Source organism: Podarcis filfolensis, assembly GCF_964270895.1.
Source record: "Podarcis filfolensis genome assembly, chromosome: 10".
Taxonomy (NCBI): Eukaryota; Metazoa; Chordata; class Lepidosauria; order Squamata; family Lacertidae; genus Podarcis; species Podarcis filfolensis.
In genome coordinates this window covers 41497683-41515410 of record NC_139612.1, presented here as the reverse complement: position 1 = coordinate 41515410, position 17728 = coordinate 41497683, and the positions used below count along the sequence as shown (strand labels likewise).

General features: G+C 42.6%; 1 protein-coding gene across 20 annotated transcripts in view; it reads left to right on the top strand.

The window, feature by feature from the left end:
- The window catches only part of ANKS1B (ankyrin repeat and sterile alpha motif domain containing 1B), a 330248-nt gene that overhangs the window by 255291 nt on the left and 57229 nt on the right, over positions 1–17728 (top strand). Inside the window, exon 1 of one of the 20 annotated variants that reach the window (XM_083573570.1) lies at positions 6220–6464. The exons of 15 other annotated variants lie outside the window; for them this stretch is intronic. The gene's annotated coding sequence lies outside the window, so the exon portion shown is untranslated. 4 more of the 20 variants (XM_083573568.1, XM_083573565.1, XM_083573566.1 and 1 more) reach the window with 4 other exon arrangements.

The following is a 17728-nucleotide window of genomic DNA, read 5'->3' as shown; positions in this document are numbered from 1 at the left end:
ACCAGCCATGAATGAAGGGTTGTTTTTTCTATTTGCAGTGGACTAAAAAACAGGCATAGTCAAAATCCTTGAAGGATGTAATATAAGGCTAGTAGATTGTGGAGGGGGGGTTGGGGGGGTGTCATAGGTTATACACATAAGCTCTAAAAAAAAAAGACCCCACCTGCCAGTCACCTGACATAACTATGAAGTCAGCTGATTGTGCACTTTGAAGCCTCAGTTTTTGGGACTTTTAAGCACAGCACAAGCTATTTGAGCCCTTTTGCAAACAGAACCATACTACTCTTTAAATTTCTAGGAATCAGAGGTTCAAAGAGGAGGGTGGGATTGTTTATGAAAGAACTTTAAACAGCCCTGCACAGCTGTTTGAACATCTGGTTTTCAGAGGTCCAGTGCTCTTTCTCTTTCTAAAGTGAATAAGGTGGTGGTGATAGTGTTGCTTTGTGATTGCTGGTGGAAGATGAGATTGGATTACTGGGCTCTAAGCCCTCTTCATTGGGAATTGTGCACATGGAGTCATTTTCCCACAGGAATAGGACTACAGGACCTAACATCCCTAGTTTGAAAACGGCACTTTGCACATGAGGCCTGCTAAGGATAAGAGGCTTGTTGATGGGAGGAATCGTTTGCAGGGCATCATTTTCCCACTAAGCAAAGATGCTCTCTGCCTTCCTGCCTCCCATAAAGGATGTTTCTGGGGAGCAATTTGGGCAGAGGCCAGTGGCTTATTGGATTGGAGAGAGAAGAAGATGCGACCAGGGCTATGTTAGCTTTGAGCCTGTTACCAAGCATTTGTTCAGAGGTGCTTTCAGAGGAAGATTTTTCCTCAGAACCATAGCAGGGTGAGAGAGGGTTAAATCCCCATCCATATCTGCTGAGACCTTGATAACTGTCAGGGAAGCATGTAATAATGCATTTTTTTTAAAAAAAGCTTGCACATTAAATGCAAAGTTGCATTTAACTTCACGGCTAGTTGGCCCTCATTTTTCTTCTCAGCATATAAAGCGCTCTAGGTCAAACTTGTTTTTATTAGTCAAGCTAGTGCTGTCTTACCCAATTACTAGATGACCTCTCTAGAAATAACTTCTACATTTTTTTCAAGGACTAGGGGAACAGACACAGATCACAACCAGAAAAGGATCTGTGAACTTTCTAGTCCTTGGCACTTGTGTTGCTGCTGTAACACTGGGATATTTACATTTCTCTGTAGTATTGTATCATGTTTTTTCTAGGATGATATTCTGGACTGATTCATCATATGTCCTAGCTTTTCTAGTTAGCCTTTGGTACTTACATTTTAATTTCTCTTGGGTACAGCTCAATGGTTGTGTGACTTTATGAAGAAGTTTGTTCTGTCATTGAAACCTGTGTGCTGTCTATTCTGTAATTGTTTCATTCCATGGGGAAGACTGCTCTACTCTGCCATATCAGGTGTGTCCGGACAAACCTTTTATACTGTTTTCTCTATGGTTTATCCATACATTTGTATCATAATCATTTTAAATGGGGTATATGCATGACATCCTTTTTTTGCAATAACCACATGCTTTTTTTCCTTAATCTATTTTTCCATTAATGCAGAAAAAATCTTACTTAAAAAAAAAAAAAGATTCAGAACAGCAGTGCAAAAAAACGTTTTGGTGTGAATGTTTTTAGCACTTCTTTGTGCTTCTACCCTTCAGGTTTAGGTGGGTTTGGTTTTAACATGGACAGTGATTTATTGTGCTATCCACTAAATGTACTTCCTGCCTTCCAGTTGCTCTCACTTTGTTCGCACCTGAGCCATTTTATTTTGGTCCACCATTATTGCCAGACATGTTTTTACTTCCATTTGTACCAATAGTGGTTCTGAAAAGAACTCCAAGGATCTCCAGACAGTGAGTGGGAACAAGTTTCTTGTTTAAAATTATTGTTTAAAAAAAATGAATTGGACATTAATTGAGAAATCTGTTATTTCTTTATCTCCTTTGCCATCCTGATTCCCTCCAGATGTTTTGGACAGATGGGAGATGTAGCCCAAAACATCTGGAAAGCAGCAGATGGGCAAATGTTTCCTTAGAGACTGAGTGAAGGGCTAAGTCATAGTTCAAAAACAAAACAAAACCACAGCAGCATGGTCTCCTTTGGGACAGACTGCCCTAATGAATGGTGCTGCATCATGATCTACACTCTCCCACCCTGGAATGCCCCTGGGAATCAGGATTGCTCACACACTCTCATCCATCCAAAAACTGCTTCGAACACTGGTTCAACGGTTTCACAACCTCCCTGGGAATAAGGAGCTGGAAAAGAAAGGTAGAGCTGAGTGTGATCTACATACTGATAACACTTCAGCCCTAATCTCCAGATGACTCCCCACCTACCCAGCAGTTTCATCTGGATGTTGAAAAGCATGAGACAAGACAGTACCATATGCCAGTCTGGTGCCCAGATGTCATGCATTACAATTCCCATCAGCCCAAGGAAACAGTGCTATCTCTGAGAACAGGAATTCTGCAGAAATTGCCTTCTGAACCCAACCCAGACCTGCTCTAGAAGGGACCTAAGTTCATTATATTCAAAGCCACAGAGAGGTCCAGTGTAACCAATCCAGTTGCACTCCCCAAATTCCTTGGCATTAGTCATCCACCAGGATGACTAAGGTTCTATCTTGAAAAAGCAACACATAAAGCTGAAGTGAGCATAACATGAGGAAAACAAATTATATCCGAGCCTTTGAGAAGAACAAGTACAGGAAAGAAAAAATACCAGACCCACAGGGGTTAGCGCAAGTGGGGAAGTAGAGAAGATCATGGAACTGAGAAATTATGTACTTTTATCAAAATGTAGCAACATTTCATTTCATTTCCACCAGTAATCTGCTTACCTTTAATACCCAAAGTACTCGTTAAGAGGAAATATTAAACTGGAAGAGACCAGTGCAGGCCCTTGCACTCATTTCCATACAAGCCAAATTACCAGGCAATTAACTCCCTTGCTACATTTTTCCTTATTAGAGATGTTTTTATTGCTAAATGGAATACATTTACTAAAGTAAATAATCCTTTGGGAATCTTACTTGTAGCTGTTTTGTTTAATTATTGCATTTTAGATTTATTTAAACATCGATGTAGAAAAAAGTTGCTTGACTGAAGGAAATGAAACTGAAGCTGTTGAAGAGAGTATATAGGTTTTATTTGCCCCTCTGCATCTTTGGGTGCCTGTTACTGTGTGTGACCATTATTCCTCTCCCATTTTGTTCACTATTTATCCTTTTTTCATGGCAAGCAAGAGTCTGAAAGGGTTGCATTTTTGCAGCAATCAGATTGCACATAGTCCAGCCAAGGAGTTAAGCAAGTGCTTAATAACCATGGCTACTTGCAATTTTGTGCACTTGCAAAAGTGAAAGCCTTGGTTGAAGAACCTGGGTACTGCTACCCCTTGATTGCTCTGCATTCATAGAAATTTGCTACTTTAGGATCCTCCACCACCATTTCCCTCGCATGTTACAACCTCTGTAATGCAGCTTCTACACTATATGTTGTTTGCTGTAGGGACTGAAGGAAGTAAAGGATCTTATTTGTATGAAGTCATTTGTATGAAGTCAGAGATGTGGGGTTGGTAAGTTTAGACACTAGGCAGTAGGCGTCCCCTCTCCTTTAGTGTACTTGTCCTGCTTGTCTTATATTCTGGTCTTCCGAATCTCTGTACTTTGCCCTTCCTTTTTCCCTAGCAAGTATGATGTTGTTGTTGATGATGATGATACCCCACCCACCTGGCTGGATTTCCCCAGCCACTCCGGGTCGCTCCCAACAGAGGGGTAAAAATAGATTAAAACTTCAAACATTAAAAACTTCCCTAAACAGATGCATCTTTCCTCTTGTGGGTTCATTTGAGATCATAGAATTGTAGAGTTGGAAGAACCCTAAGGACCATCTAGTCCAACCCCCTGCAATGCAGAAATATACATCTCCCCAAACCTGCAACCTTGGCATTATCAGTGTTGATGAGGTAGGAATCTACTTTCTGCAAATACTTCAATAAGGGATAAATATTGCCCTGGGGGAGAAGTGCCTTTGACACTCCCCTCCCCCATGGTCAGCTTTCCAAGGCTACCTTTTTATGGTGCCTGGTGCAGGTGTGATGTTGGGGGCCCTGCCGCTGCCCTCTACAAGGGTCCATCCATGTGTATTCAAAGCTGGTGACTGCATGTGGGAATTATTGCATGTACAGACTCCTCTCTCTTGCAGTTGCCCTGGCATTCAGCACGATCCAGGCTTGCTTTTTCTGAGAGTACCAACAAGGTTTCTTTTTACTGTTGGTTCAAAACATTTTCAGGTGGTGGCTTTCACAGTGCCAGTTCTTCACTAGGGAGTACCAGGACCAATAACTAGAAACACTTAAGGGACATTCTGAAACTGCAAGAAAAATCACCCAGTGGTTTCACTACATACTGCAAGTGGGTTGAAAGAGAATCTAGGCTTAGATTAAAGAAGCAATGCAAAACATAAACCAAGAAGTTCAGCATTGGAGGAGCATGCTCTAATGCTTAATGGCTATTACACTCTTCCTAGCGGCACACAACTTGGCATTCCATAACTTTTAGCAATATCAAAAAACAGAACAGGAAAACAGGGACAAAAAAAGGGAGAAGACCTGTTCTTTATGTTTTAAGTAGTCTTAATATTCAGTATGGCAAGTACCAGGGGAAAAGTGATAGAGGAAAGAAATGCAACTTTGGACACACCACTTACTGTTGGTATTCTTCAGCAGATATTTGCTGAACAAATAGAATATTTCAGATGAAAGATGAATTAAACGAGGATTGAAATTAAACCAGAGAAGAATGAAATGCAAAAAGGGATCAGAAATAACATAGAGGTGTAGATGACTAAGTACTGACAGGACTGAGAGATGAAACTATGGCAAAACTTGAAGGAACAACTGGTGAAATGAAAGAACCTGCTATAAAAGTGAATGGAGAAATGAAGCAACTAAATGATAAAGCTGAGATTTTGGAAAACAAAAATGAAGTTATAAATGCAGAGACTGAGGAAGATCTGGATAATCTGACATAGATGGAATTGAGAGAGGAAGAGTTCTACCTGTGACATGACATGATCCCAGGCTATAAAGCTATTAAATCTCTGTCATTCTTTTTGGAAAAAGAGTGGAAGAAACACCAATCAAAGAGTCAATATTAAGGCTGGAAAAACATGGCAAATGCACAGGAAGTAGAAACTGGAATATACAGAGCTGGGTGTGGACCAGTAATAAGAAAGGGATTGTGGAGTATGATCTTAAGATACGATCACAGCAGAGCAACTCTTATATGCGCAATATGTATGATTGGCAGGATTGCTTGCTGAAATTGTTGCAGATAAAGCTGAAACTATTGCTGACATTTATCAGTATTATTAATTGGGATCCCCTTTTGGACTTATTGTGTGAAATGGAAAGTGGACATGATATTTGAGTGGAAAAAATAGAAAAAATGCTGGTTTGTAGAAAGTAGAATAGTTGAATGTTATCATAGAGCAAATGTTTTGAATAATTCTTTTTATGTACCGGTAACTGACAGCTGGAGAATCGGGATCCCTTTCTCTTTTTATTTCACCCCCTTTTTCTTTCTTTGTCTCTTTTCGTTTCTTTTCTTTTTCTTCTTTTTTCCTCCCCTTTTTTTTGTTCTATACATGCTCATCTCCTCTTTACTTTTTCTGCTTTTGTTTTTCTATAGACTAGGTGTTTTTTTAAATCTTGCTGTATTATAAAAAGCTTTAATTATATATATATATATATATGAGCGAGAGAAAAGAATAGGAAGAGCACGCAGCACGAATCACAAGGTGTTTTCCCGATCCCTGGATCCCAGAAAGGGACTAGCAATTTAGACCCAACCTTTTTGTTTTAACAACGTGTGAGCTACCACAGTAGAAATGCACCTCCTCCGTGCAGAGGTGTGTGTGTGTGTTGTGTGTGTGTGTAGGAGTGCTTAAATGTTACTGGAGGAAACCGTGGTGGTGGGATGGGACACACAGAAGCAGAGACTGCCTCACTTTGGCAGCACAACATCAGAATTGCCCCTTGATTCGTGTAGCCAGCAGCTACGCGCGTCAGTCTCCCCGCCTGGTTACAGGTGCGGCGCAGTTCGCTTTTAAATGGCTACTGCGTTACTCCCGGCCCTTTGAATCCACTCTACTACTGAATTGTGTCTGGCTTCTTCCGCGAGCCTGTGTGGCGGTGGATGCTCTGCGCGTCACGCTCCGCGCCGGAGTGGTGGCATTTGCCTCAGCTGTGTAGGTGCCCTGAGGGTGATCCTCTCTCCCCAAGGCTGCAGCGCGGAGGCGCGTGAGGGCCTCTCTCCCTCCCTCCCTCCCTCTGCGTCTCCCTGCCTCAGCAGGGTGTAATCAGCATTTTCATGAACCTCCCTTAGCTCCTCAAGCCGAAGGAGCGGGGAGAGTCCGGCCCTGGCGGGATAGTGACAGGTAGACCTCTGGCGGCTGAGGCGAGGGCGGCGAAGCGACAGTCGCTGCAGCGGGGAGGGTCGCTTTGGGTGGCGGTATGTGGGCGCCCGTCGAGCAGCCCGGCAGCCACTTCCCTCTCCGTGTGCAGGCGGGAGCGGAGGAGACACACGGTGAATATCCATAGTAACAGGGGATGCGGGGGGGGGGGCGGGGAGGCGCAGCGGTAGATCGGCAATCTGCCCGGCCGGAACCAGCGCGGCGTACGGCCCGGACCTCTCCGCTGCGCACGGGAGAGCCCGGTGAGTGACGACGAGCGGCCGCGGCCCTCCTTTGGCGGGACGAAATAACGGGGTGGGGTGCGCGGGGAGCCGAGCTGCTGCGGCGGCGGCAGCCGCTTTTCCACCCCGGCACGAGCACGCGGCCGGGAGCGCGGGAAAAGGGGGAGAGGCGGCGGCGGCACCGGCGGGGGATGGGAGGCGGGGGGCGCGCGCTCCCCTCCCTCGCTCCCTCTCGCCCTCTGTCCCTCCCTCGCTCGGCGGTGCCGGCGGCTGGATGGATGGGGGGGGGGGAGGCAGGCAGGCAAGGGAGGGAACCGCTCAGCTGCGCTGCGCTCGGCTCGGTTCCGCTGCGGCGTCCCTGCCTCGTTCGCCACACGGCGGGGAAGGAAGATGCACAAAGGAGAGGGATAAACGCTGCAGAATATAAATATCCCCGGCTTGGCTCGCAGCCCCCGCCTGCCCGCCGCCGCCGCGTTAGCTTCGCCTCGCCACCGTCGCGGCCGCCGCTTCGCTGCGCCTAGGTGAGACCGACCGACCGCCCGGCCGGGGAACTGATGAGTAAGCGAGTCGCTGTGTGAGGGGATGGCTCGGGAGGAGGAGGGTCCGGGCTCAGCCAAGGACGGTCCCTGCCTCGGGCAGCCGAGGGGGGCTCCCGCTCTTAGGCTGCAGGTTGGACGAAAGGGTAAGGAGGTGCCGAGCGAGAAGGAGCCTTCGTCGCTCGGGTCTGTCTGGCCGCCCCTGCCTCGCTTCGCTCTTCAGGCTCTGCGCTGTGCCACAGTGGAGTGGACATCACCTCAGAAGGGCAGCTTCCCTCCGTCCCTCATTTCCCCCCCCTCCAGAAAACAAGCAGTCTTTAGGAATGTCGCCGGTGCCTAAAAATAGCCTTTTTAAACGGAAAGAAAAAAAAATTGCAGAGAGACAAAGAGGGAGCAGGAGAGAGATGTGCCTCGCCTGCCATGTAGTTCTAAGGAGCGCCTGGTGGAAGTGGTCCTGTCGTGTGGCGGGCGGCGAGTTTTTCCTCGCCTCTGAGTGCTGCTGGGGGAGGGGGACCGGGAACGCTTCATCTCCAGTGCGCTCACTCCATGTATTTTTAAGCAGTGATTAAAAGTGGGCATGTACTTTCCAGCGATACACCCTGGAGAGCAATAACGCAGCGTGCGAAGCCTGCAACTGCTTTTTTTGGTTTTGTTTGGAGGTTGTGTCAGCGTTTATATTGCACAGGGGGGCTTGATAACATTCGCTGTGGTCTCAAACTTGTCAAGGAGTGGAGGGCGATAGGGTCTCGGGTTTGCAGAGAGGCTCTTTTCGTCCTTTCTGTTCAGATATTCTCAAAGAAAGGGGCTTGACTGCCTCTTCTCAGGTTTGGCACACCTGCTGATTGAAAGCATCCTTTCATCTATAACATAAAAAAAATGACATTTTAAATGCCATCCATTAAATATTTTGTATTTTGGCCCGCCTTTTGAATGAACTGGACACAGAGGAGATGGAAACAACGTGCAAACCTTTATTCCTGCCATATCTGACTGGAATGCTACCATGTGACAACATACTTATACAGGTAGCATTCTCTTAGGCCTTAAAAACAATTGCTTGACAGTGGTGCAGTTTCATTTATTTCAATGAGATTCTGTTAGGATAAGTAGTTATTGAGCTGGTTGGCTACTCAGTATCTTACTCCTGCATGACTGTAGGTGTATACGTACATATATATTTCCTAGGGGAAAATGTACGTCATCATCTGTGAAGTGTGCAGCAGTTGTTATTTTATTGCAAGCTGTACTCCCAACAAATACTCATGCTGCGCTTCAGACATGCTTTTCTCACACAAAAGTCTGTAACATAGTGGGAGTAATACAATGAACAAAACAGTCTTAGATGTTTTATACAAACCTAACTGTAGACCACATAGCTCTGAGAATTTTAGCATATAGGTTTATGTGTATTTACACCTGAATGCTGAAACAAATTGCCACCTTTGCCCATGTCTGGGGAAGTGGGTGATTTTAGAAAGCTGGTGATAAGGTGTTTCAGTGTGCATGAAGTCATGATTTATCTAGTAGTAATGTGGCCAGTATCTAAACCTTCTAAACCTTAATATTTAGCTTTGGCAATATAATACTAAATTGATGCCATTGTTCCTTGGAAAGATTTTCTACTATTATTTGCCAAGAAGCCATTAATCAACCTTGAAGTTATCCTTTGGACACAGTGGGCAACACCTATTTTGGATCTATGATTATAATCCTTATTGGCCTAATCTGCATTATCAGGTGTGCTGAGGGAACAAGACTTTGTCACAAGAGTAGTTCTTTGGTTTTTCTGTTGATTTCTATATAAGTCCAAGGGTTTTTAAAGAGCAAAAGGGCTTTTCTTTTCAGAGCAGGAAATCTTGATCCTGCAATGTTTAATTATCTCCATGTAGTAAAACTCCATCCTAATGGCAACATAAAGATTTTAATGAAGCTATAAAATGGAGACTTAGTTATTTTAGTGGATGCTATTTGGTGCAGCTTGTCAGGGAGAAGTTTAGCTCTCTCTCCCCTTAGATATATGTAAATACACACTGGCTGTGATCTTGCAGACCAGTGTTTTAACTGTTCACATGTGAGTATTTTTATTAAGCTTATTATTCAAACCTGTTGCACGAATAAAGATAACCTTGTTAAGTTGTTGCTGAATGAGAGCCCTGAAGTAATTAATGCAAATGACATGTCTGACTCATTTTGATTGGTAAAAAGGAAGGGCATGTACTTTTGCTATTTAAATAGGCCAGTTTAGTCACAAGAGGAGTTTTTAAATGAACTGTTATATTAGTTCATGCATTATATATTCATTAGGGTTCAGAAGGTATATAAGAGAAATACTTTAAAAAATCAGTTATAATTTCATCTCCCCAACTTTAAAAACAAAACAAAACCCGGGATAAAATGAAGTGGTAGATAAGGGGTTGCAGTCTGACTATTAAAACAACCAGGGCAAGAGAGGAAGTCTAATATCTAGAATACTTTATCAGCATAATATCCTCAGAAATGGATGCGATTTTCACTAGTAGAGATTGCTGAACTTTGTAAAGTTGCAGCTCACAAATTGCACCTTCAACAAGCCCATTCACTGTCCTTACATTGGCATAAAACTAGGCTCTGGAATACGTAGAATCATTCAGTCAGTGAGATTTTTTTTTTAAGCAGTAACATCACAACTATTAACAGTAAAGTCTTAAACCTTGAAACTGAGAACTCTCAGAAAATAAAATAAGATGTTAGCAGATTTAAACACCATAAGACATTTCTGACAGACTAAATGAGAAACTGATTTTATGAAAAGTATCGTACAGGCAACATGGAAATGGAAAAAGTCCACCCTGTGTATGAACTTTGAAGATATTTTGTACAAATTGTTAAAACCGAAAAGGAGTCAAATGCATATGCAAGTGAAAGACAAATGCTGGTGATGCAATTTTAGCAGATCTCATAGGTTTTGTATCTTTTGGACCTACCTCTAGATCAAAAAGTATCATAATGAAATTTTAGGTTATGACTTACCAGTTTACCCATTAAAGCTATTAAAGCTACTCTCAGAGGCAGTATGCTTCGGAATGCCAGGTGCTAGAAATCACAAGCAAGTAGAGTGCTATTTATTGCACTCTGGTCCTGCATTTGGGCTTCCCATGGGCATCTTGGCTGCTGTGAGAACTGGATTCTGGACTAAATGGGCCATTGGCCTGATTCAGCAAGTCTAAAGTAATTCTTAATCACAGTTATCCAAAGCTTTGGGGTTATTATTTAAAAATCTCAGTCCCCTAAAAAGCCATTGTCTGGACATGTCTCATAGGAACAGCAGATACTTTTTGAGATGGTCCTTACGATATGAGTGTCCCAGACTGCACATGGGTTGAAAGGTTAAAGTCAGCACCTTGAATTATGCCCAGAATCTCATGGGTGCAATATATGTCCATATTCCAGAAACAAAAAAAGGAATGTACAGCTGCCTTGTGAATCACTAAAGCTTCCAAGTCATCTTCAGTGGCAGTCCAGTTTAGACCAATCTTGGGAGTTACAGACACTGGCATGATATATTGAAATGTATCAATTAATGTTTTGCAATGTTTTTGTTGTTGCTATTATGATTATATAGTGCTATATCTGAGGATGTAAGTCACCATGGATAGATACTGTAAATTGTATGGTGCCTAATAAATTTCTTCAATAAATAAATAGCCAGTAGGATGTATTGGGAGAGGTAGAATAAAAATTACAAGTGGCGCAGAATGGAAAGGTGGTAATACCAATCTCAGAGCTGAAGCTATAGGAATTCTCAGCATTTCATGGTTAGTGCTGAATCTGAGGTTGTTTATAGATAAAATGCTAACTGTAATTTAAATCAACCTGAAGACACCAACCACCTTCTGCTTCTTCCCAGTAAACACTGAGCACTTGGCTTTTCAATTTTTTTTGACAAAGTTCCTCACTGAAGACGCCTGAGTAGCAGTTATGGGATAAGTGGGGCAGGTCCTTTTATGGAACAGTAACTAGTTAAAGAATAGTTATCAGAGAATAGGAACAGTTTTGCAATGGAGGAATGTGAAAAGTGAGTCCCCTGAAGATTAGTATTAGGACCTATGCTTTTTAGCTTGTTCTTAAATGACCTAGAGTTAGGGATGAGCAGCAAGCTGACTAAATTTGTTGATGATACCAAATCATTCAAACCGACCAACTAACCAACCAACCAACCAAAAGGTTGTGAGTAGTTTCAAAAGGATCTCTCCAACCAGGTGAATGGGCAGTAAAATTACAGTTCAATGCGCTTGTGATACAATAAAAGCATAATATAATACAATAAAAACATAATATAATGCATGGGGGGGGAATCATTATTTCACATGTGCAGTAATGAGATCTGAACTGTGATAACTGGCCAGGGGTGAGACCTCGGGGCCATAGTGGATAGCTTAATGAAGATGTTGACTCAATGTGCAGCAGCAATGATGTCGCATCCTAGGAATGAATTAAGAAGGCGTTTGAAAATTAAACTGCCAATATCATAATGCCACTATACAAACCTGTGGTGCAATCATATTTGGAACAGTCATCGTATTATGTATATTTGTGGTCATCTCACCTGAAAAAGTGTATTGTGGAGCTGAAAAGTTCAGAAAATTGGAAACAAAATGATCAAGGCATTGGAGTAATTCCCCTATGAGGAAAGGATTAAAACATTTGCTGCCTTTTAGTTCAGAAAAAAAAAGTTTAGTAAGAGCAGACATGTTAGAGGTGTATAAGTGGTGTGAGGAAGTGGATGGAAGGGAGTTTTTCTCCCTTTCTCATAATAGTGATGCTGAATATTGGAAGATTCTGGAAGGACAAAAGGAGGAACTTCTTCACATAGCATATAGTTAAATTATGGAATTCACTCCCAGAAGATGTAGAGGTCGCCACCAATCTGGATGGATCAGGTCATTTCCAAATGATTAGACAAATTCATGGATTCGAAAAATTCATGGAAGATAAGGCTATCAAAACTACTGATCATAATGGTTGGATCTCCAGTCCCCAAAGTCTCTGAATATCAGGCCCTAAAGGTGGGGCACCTGGAAAAGGACCCCCAATGCATATCTTAAATTTCAGGCAGATCCCTTACTTAAAATATTTCTCTTCCATCTTTCAAAACTGCTTGTGGCAGCTCAGTCAGAACATCTCTTCAAAGTAATTTAAAATAATATAACAAAATTAACACTTAAATTCTAAACAGTAAAACCTACAACTTCTAACCAAAGGCTTTCTTGAACTGTTGGGACTTGCAACCAAGCAGGCTCAACACTGAGGGGAAGTCATTACACGAAACTAGGCTTGCCCTCTATGCTCCACAAATATCCTGAAAGGTGAAACAGTTCATACAGAGACAGAAGCTTTCTAAAATATTTCAGTCTGGGGCCATGAAGGGTTTACAGGTAAGAACATACACCTTAAATAGGGTCTGGAAGCTCATTGGCAGCAAGTGCAGTTGACACAATGTGCTTCATTTGCCAGTTCCCACCAGTGGGCAGCCTTTGGGATTCTGCACCAGCTGTAGATTCTAAACTATTTTCAAGGGCAGCTCTTCACACAGAATACTACAGTAGTCACTCCTTGAAATTTCAGAGACATAGGTAACTGGCATGGATAACTTTTATAAGGCCTGGCTTTTAGCAAAGGGACACAGCTGAAGAATCAGATAAATGTATTTAAACAACACTGCATACTGCTGCTTATTCAACAGCAGCGGTGGGTTTTGAAGGAAATCTAAATGGTTGAGCTGCTCCAGTAGAGCAACAAATATACCACCAATAGCAGATTGCATAGTCCTGAAGCACTTGGCCCTTCACCAAGCATAATTTCATGTCATCTTGATTCAGTTTTAGTTTGTAAACCCATATCCACCTTCCAGACATTGAATCAGTTTAACAACAGCTCCTGTTTGCTTACTTAAAGTACAGAGCTAGGTAACAACAACAACAACAACAACAACAACAACAACAACAACAAGGTATAATCAACCCCAAAGTATCTTGTTACATAGCTACATATTAAATAACATTATGAGCTACATATTAAATAACAGCAATTAGGGCCATCCCTGTCATAAGGAAGTGCAAGGCATCTTTGGCTACTTAAGGTATTATTATATTTTTCCCTAGATAAGCCTTAGTACTATTAGGTTTTGCACCTCAGGCCCCAAAATGCCTTGGGGAAAACCTGTCTTTGTATTTTTGGAAAGGGAGAGAAGAACTAGGTCAATGTTAGTGAAATGGTTACAAGTGATTTTGCACTTCCTTGTTGCTGTAATTCAGGCTGCAAATGCACCCGGGAACTTGTTGGCATCTGATTGCTCCACTGTGTTAACATATTCGGCTCAGAAAGCAAAAGTGAAATAATAATATGAATTTGGGAAAATTCTATCTAATAATGCCATATGAACTTCCTTGACCACAGCTCACAGCATAGGTATACTTGACCCATTCTCCTACCATGTATGTTTAGTTATAAGAATTGTGTATTGCAAGTAATGAAGACAGAAAGCACTGTGACAGAGCCATCCACTGGGATTGGGGAGGAATGGGGCAGCAGGTCCATTGCCACATAGGCATGCCCTGCTGGTGGTAGTTGGTGTTTTCTTCCTCTTCCTTTTTCACCATGTCAACTTCAGGCTGGCAGGGTTAAGGGTCCTGAGAATCAGGCCCTTTGTGTGATATTTAAGGTTTTGGATCTAGTCGATCCAAAACAGCTGGTGTTCTGCTCTCAAAACTCCCTGTTGTGGGACTTTCTACCTGTTACTGTGGGTAGGAGAACTGTAAACTCCCCTGCCCACTGTACCATTTCATCAACATGAGGGCTTAGGATTGCAGTTACTGTTAATGAATCAAGACCATTAAGGCTGCAAAGCTGAAGATACTTACTAGGGAATAAGCCCCATTGACCTCAAATAATCTTATAAGAAAACACAATTAGGATTACTCTGTAAGATGATAGGACAGTTTTGAGTTCTAATTCGTTTTAAAAATCAGTGACATTAATAATTAACGATAAAACAGTTATAACAGACGTATTGTTTATCTGATATGAACTGAACTCTTGGTCCTTTGATTAGCCATTTCGTATTAATTTTTATTTCAGTTATATTTGATTTGGCATTTTGTTAGTTTGGTTTCTGGAAATATGAACAGAATTAATCAAGATTGGTCCTTGAGCATTCATCATATTCGTGTTCCCATTTGAGAAGTGTATGCCCTTGGACTGTGAGCTATTAGCCCTTTAGAAAATGCCTGTAGGGTCTGTATGTACATTTAACTAACTGCTTCAGCTTTCTCAAATATTGCTATAGGAAACTAAAAAGGCTGCTTGCGTACTGCTGTATGATTTCCCTATTTACTGCCTAGGCAATGGATGCTTACTAATTATCTACAATAAGAATATAAGAATAGCCGGCTGAATCAGGGCAATGGCCCATCTAGTCCAGCATCCTGTTCCCAAAATGCTCGACCAGATTCCTGTGGGAAACCTGTAAGCAGGGCTCGAGCACAAGAGCACTCCCTACTCCTGTGGTTGCCAGTAATTGTATTAAGAAGCATTGTTGCTTCCAACTGTGGAGCCATGGCTAGTAGCCATTGATAGCCTTATCCTCCATGTTGCCCCATCCTCTTTTAAAGCCATCCAAACTGGTGCCCATCACTGCCTCCTGTGGGAGCAAGTTCCATAGTTTAACTAGGTGCTGCATGACAAAGTAGCTTCTTTTATCTGTCTTGAGTCTTCCAACATTCAGCTAATAATGATAATAACTTGTACGCCACCCATCTGACTGGGTTGCCCCAGCCACTTTGGACAGCATCATTGGGTGCCCATGAGTTCTAGCATCATGAGAGAGGGAGAAAACCTTTTTTAAAATCCATTTTCTCCATGCCATGCATAATTTTACAAACGTTTGTCATACCACCACTTACTCGCCTTTTCTCTAAACTAAAAAGTCCCAAATTGGCCGCTATTTACTATACCAGTTGCCTACCCCCTTGGAGAGCTTTGTGGGAGAATATTAAATGTACATTGGGTGAGCTGAATTTTTATTTATTTGGAATATGTACCACTTTTTAGCAAAGACTTCTCAAAGTATTTTACATAATAAAATTGGGCAGCAAGTTAAGTCTCAAACTTTCTTAGGCAGATAGGGTCAACAGCTCTTAGTTCTTGGAAGTCTTGATGATAATGACTGGGGGAATCATACTGGCATTTTCTGGTGATCTAGTTGTTGTTGGCACCTCTGGGAGTGAAGTCAACCCGCTGGAGAATCACAGCGCCTGCTGTGGCTGCAGAGACAGGTAACTTGTAACTGCTGCCTCCCATTTTGTTTTTGCTGCATTGTTGTTGTTGTTTAGTCGTTTAGTCGTGTCTGACTCTTTGTGATCCCACGGACCACAACACGCCAGGCACTCCTGTCTTCCACTGCCTCCCGCAGTTTGGTCAAACTCATGTTGGTAGCTTCAAGAACACTGTCCAACCATCTCGTCCTCTTCTCCTTGTGCCCTCCATCTTTCCCAGCATCAGGGTCTTTTCCAGGGAGTCTTCTCTTCTCATGAGGTGGCCAAAATATTGGAGCCTCAGCTTCAGGATCTGTCCTTCCAGTGAGCACTCAGGGCTGATTTCCTTCAGAATGGATAGGTTTGATCTTCTTGCAGTCCACGGGACTCTCAAGAGTCTCCTCCAGCACCATAATTCAAAAGTATCAATTCTTCGGCGATCAGCCTTCTTTATGGTCCAGCTCTCACTTCCATTCATCACTACTGGGAAAACCATAGCTTTAACTATACGTACCTTTGTCAGCAAGGTAATGTCTCTTCTTTTTAAGATGCTGTCTAGGTTTGTTATTGCTTTTCTCCCAAGAAACAGGTGTCTTTTAATTTCGTGACTGCTGTCACCATTTGCAGTGATCATGGAGCCCAAGAAAGTAAAATCTCTCACTGCTTCCAGCTCTTCCCCTTCTATTTGCCAGGAGGTGATGGGCCCAGTCATGATCTTAGTTTTTTTGATGTTGAGCTTCAGACCATATTTTGCGCTCTCCTCTTTCATCCGCATTAAGAGGTTCTTTAATTCCTCCTCACTTTCTGCCAGCAAAGTTGTGTCATCTGCATATCTGAGGTTGTTGATATTTCTTCCAGCAATCTTAATTCTGGCTTGGGATTCATCCTGTCCAGGCTTTCGCATGATGAATTCTGCATATAAGTTAAATAAGCAGGGAAACAATATACAGCCTTGTCGTACTCCTTTCCCAATTTTGAACCAATCAGTTGTTCCATATCCAGTTCTAACTGTAGCTTCTTGTCCCACATAGAGATTTCTTAGGAGACAGATGAGGTGATCAGGCACTCCCATTTCTTTAAGAACTTGCCATAGTGTGTTGTGGTCGACGCAGTCAAATGCTTTTGCGTAGTCAATGAAGCAGAAGTAGATGTTTTTCTGGAACTCTCTAGCTTTCTCCATAATCCAGCGCATGTTTGCAATTTGGTCTCTGGTTCCTCTGCCCATTTGAAATCCAGCTTGCACTTCTGGGAGTTCTCAGTCCACATATTGCTTAAGCCTTCTTTGTAGAATTTTAAGCATAACTTTGCTAGCGTGTGAAATGAGTGCAATTGTGTGGTAGTTGGAACATTATTTGGCACTGCCCTTCTTTGGGATTGGGATGTACACTGATCTTCTCCAGTCCTCTGGCCACTGCTGAGTTTTCCAGACTTGCTGGCATATTGAGTGTAGCACATTAACAGCATCATCTTTTAAAATTTTAAATAGTTCAGCTGGAATGTTTTGCTGCGTTAGTAGCACCAAAGTGACATCTCTGGGGCACAAGCCTCTAGTGTGTATGGAGGTTCTGGGCTTCCCAGATGACAAGACTTCCCTCTTGGCCTTGCTAATATGGTCCAAAGGAAAGCAGAGCAATGTATTTGGCACCAACTTGGCTGCAGTAGTTGCTGGAAGGAGGTTTACAAGACATCATCCAACCATCTTAGGGACTCAACTCTGGATTTGTGTAGGGTTTACTCCTTAGCTTTTTTCTCTTCTGAAGATGTCCTGGAAGGCAGTGGGTAATAGTGATCTAGTAACATGTCTGCATCACTTGGTGCTCGACTCAGGCTGTCTTGTTCTGTCGGGTCCTTTAGAATGGTCCTTGTAAAATCTTATTCCAGCAGGATTGTTATGCTGAGTTTCATTTTGGACCCCCGGTGTGGGCTGTACAATTGCTCGTGACTGTAGTTGTGTGATAGTGTCATTATATAGTATAGTGACTAGGTGACATTGGACTTAAGTCGTATGTGGGTGGCATCAGGAGTTACCATCTACTACCTGTTCTTGATGGAGAGAGACAATAAAGTTCTTGTTTAGCTTCTGGACCAGTGTGCCCTCTAAACTTTCAGTGTTGCATTTCTGAGGACTTCTGTGTATATTGTAGTTATTGAACTGCTAAAGATTCTTACATGAATCACCT